At 52.5% G+C, this 3,387-nt stretch overlaps 1 protein-coding gene across 1 annotated transcript in view; it reads left to right on the top strand.

Annotated features, from left to right (window-relative positions):
• TEKT5 (tektin 5) overlaps positions 1-3,387 on the top strand; it is a 41,870-nt gene that overhangs the window by 21,540 nt on the left and 16,943 nt on the right. The gene's annotated exons all lie outside the window — the stretch shown is intronic.

Raw genomic sequence — 3,387 nt, 5'->3', positions numbered from 1 at the left:
CACCAGCCAGAAACAGGAGGGGACTGTTTTAGGGGGCAGAGGGCCTCCAGAATCCCTCAGGTCTGGACAGACTGTTGCCTGAAGGGGCCGATTTACTAATAAACTACAAGTTTCCGAAAGGGAGGAAGACTATGGGAGCAGAAAAACTGGACCTTCTCCCGTGGCTTGCTGAATAGGGGGTTCTTCAAGGCATCCACACCCCTAAATGCCATCCCCGGACCTGTTTAAGGCGACCGTCCCGTAGGTCGGGCTGAGCGTTACCATGGCTTTCCGAGGCTGCGCTACCTGTGGGTTTCTGGCTGTTTCTGGCTAAGGGCCACATGCGTCGGTGCGTCTCTGCCTGATGCTCACTTCAGTGAGGAGAGGATTCAAGGGCCCTTCCAGTGTCACAGGGACTCAGGTCTCGGCACGGTACCTGGGTGGTGCACACTGGGACAGACCGGCATGGGGGGTCCATGTGAGCTCAGAGACGGGCGCTCGCTTCCGAGGGCAGTGTCAAAAGGTGGAGCGGCAGGGAGAAGGACGGGGGTGCTGTGTCACTAGTTATCGGTCCATGGGGACACTGTGCCAAATGGGAGAGGGGCCGTTGGAATCGGAAAAAGGGAGTAAGGTCCAGAGCTGAGGAAGTAGCCAGCAAATGCAGGAAGTTGGAGGACCAGGTAGGAGGGGGAAGAGAATGAACAGGGTCAGCACGGGAAGGGCCCCAAATGAGGCTGTTTTGAGCTCATTTTGTGAGCACCACCTGTACTCAGGGACATTATTATAATACTTCCCTCTTCCCACTGCTGGCATCAATTGGTAATAGCCAATCATATGGCTTGTCCAGAAGCCCTGGGCGGGGCAATCACTGGGATTGGTTCCTGCTGAGGTGAGAAGAACATAACATGCAGGCTGGCTGGGGCAGAGGGTTGCTGCAGCATCTCCTGGGTACAGGTGTGTCCTGGCAGTTTCCTAATTTCTTCCAAGTTATGAACTGTCTGCCTCTGGGTCCTTGTCCACTGGCCAGCTTGGGACCTGCTGCCCAGCCTCACCTGCACTCCCAGGCTTGACGTCTGCTTGCCCTCTCCTGGTCCGGCTTCCCCTTCCGTCTCCACGGTCTGCACCCCTGCAAGTGAGCCCCACAGTGCAGGGGAGGGGCCGGGTTCGGTTCTGGCTCTAGCACTTCCTGGCTATGTGACTGAGGTCATGTTGTCCCACCTCTCCGTGCCTCAGTTTCTTCCTCTGTCAAATGGGAGCAGTGGTGGTTGGCAAGTAGCTGCTTTGAGAAAAGAGCAGCAGTGCCCATCACGTAGCAAGTGACTGATGTGATATTAGCTGTGAAAATGGTACAAAGCTGTGATCTGCTTTCTGACTGCTAAAGTGCATGAAAGAACCTTGCATCTGGGTTGAGTTTTGGTACAGCTCAGGGGTCTTGGGAAAGTCACTCACCCTTCTGAATCACAGTTTCCTAATCTAGAAGAAAAGAATAGTCCTGCAGCTGTGAGGAACAATGAAACAGTGAGCACTTCTCAGCCTGAGCGCCACATTGCGATCTCCTGGATGCCTGGGTCCCGCCTCTAGAAATTCTGATTTAATTGGCCCGGGTATGGTCTGTGACAGCTTTTAAAAGCTCCCCAGGCGATTCCAATGGGCCACCCAGGATTGAGAACCAAAAGTTAGGAGTTCAGACCAGGGTTCTCCATCAGCATTGCCTGGGAATTTGTTAGAAATGCACATTTTCAGGCTCGACTTGGGGCCCACTGAATCAAACTGCAGTGGGGCCCAGTGATCTGGGTTTTAACAAACCCTCCAGGTGTATCTCCCAGGTGTAGGCAGGTAACAGATGTTTCACTCCCTCCTCCCTCTCTCCCCACAGCAGATGTGTACGTAGTACATGCTCTGTGCTAGACTCTGAGTTAGGAGCTGGGGATACCACAGCGAATGAGAGACAAGATCCCTGCCCTCAGGAGCTGAGGTTTCAGCGGGGGAGATAGATTTAAAAAATAAGCAAACACATAATTAAAAATTGTAATGAGTGTTAAGGAGGGGACCCTCGAAGGCCTGAGACGGTGGATTGCTATGAATGTTCATAAGTGCATACCAGCCTCTCCGTTGGGGGGCCTCTAGCCTCTTCTAAACCACTCCAGAACTTTCAGGACCCCTGACCCCAGACAGCCTCTCTCAACAGCTGACACTTGTACTGGCCTGGCCTGGCCTGAAGGCAGCTGGGCCACCACTTGACAGAAACAGCTGTGAGCCGGGCTTGCTCAACTTCTATCTTCTGGAGTAGTATTAACAGTTCTCAACCAGGAGGAATTTGCTTCCTACTGGCGTTTGGCAATGTCTGGGAGACATTTTTGTTTGTCACAATTGTTGCAAGGGGGTGCTACTGACACACAGAGGGGAGAGACCAGGGACGCTGCTAACCCCCGCCCCCACCCAGTGCACGGGACGGTCTACACAACCATGAAGTGTCCAGCCCAAAATGTCAACAGTGACGAAGTTGAAAGTCCCAGCTCTGGAGCATTCATGACCCGAATTCCTGGCTGGGTCCCTTTGGAGTGCTTCTCTCCTCGCTCCTAGGTTTAGCTGCACTTGAAAATCTTCCACCATTTGACCAGAAAAAAGATTCCAAGCTGCCTTCCCCCATCTCGAGAGGGGGAATCTGAACTGAGCCAGGCATCTCCTTGGAAACTCCTTGGCTTTGTGCAGTTTGGAAAACAATAAATTTGCAAGGTTGCACAAAGCATCCCAAAGCCTAAAGCCTGCTGGAACTGCTAAATCCATTTTTTCCCTCCACATCAAAAATAATTTCCTGGCCTTAGAGGCTTTCTCCACTGTCACAAGACAAGATGCAGGCGGATAGTTTTACAGGGCAAAGAACCCTGCCAAACACATCCCCCCTCTCAAAGCCGTGGGGTGGATTTCTATTCCAGACAGGAACATCGGGGCACTTTTCCGCTGAGCCGAGGTTGATTTCATCCGAGGCAGACCTAGCCATTGCCTTTTGCACCCAGTGTGTGGCCAGAGACCATTCCCGGTGCTAACCCAGCTCTCCGCACTCTGGGTGCTGGGCCGGGTTGCGGGCGGGTGAGCTTGCCTCCGGCTGCTCCCTCCAAGGGATGAGAGTGGATAACTGTGCTGAGTTTGCTGTTCTGCTGCAAACAGAAGGAGAAAGAAGAAAGAATTTATCACAACAACAAAAGACACATCAGCCTTACTGCGTGCAGTCTGCGTTCTAGGGGCTTTACTTAGGTTAGCTAATCTCCCCTCTGAACTACGGAGAAGGGACTATTAGCCCTGTTTTACAGATGAGGAAACTGAGAACAAGAGATCTGCCTAAGGCCCTGCCAGGATGTAGCTCACTCCAGCTAGTAAAAGGCAGAGCCAGGATTTTTTTTTTTTTTT

The sequence above is a fragment of the Propithecus coquereli genome, unplaced genomic scaffold, assembly GCF_000956105.1.
Source record: "Propithecus coquereli isolate 6110/MARCELLA unplaced genomic scaffold, Pcoq_1.0 Scaffold27, whole genome shotgun sequence".
NCBI lineage: Eukaryota > Metazoa > Chordata > Mammalia > Primates > Indriidae > Propithecus > Propithecus coquereli.
Note: the sequence above shows the minus strand (reverse complement) of the source record. Positions and strands in the feature narration are given on the sequence as shown.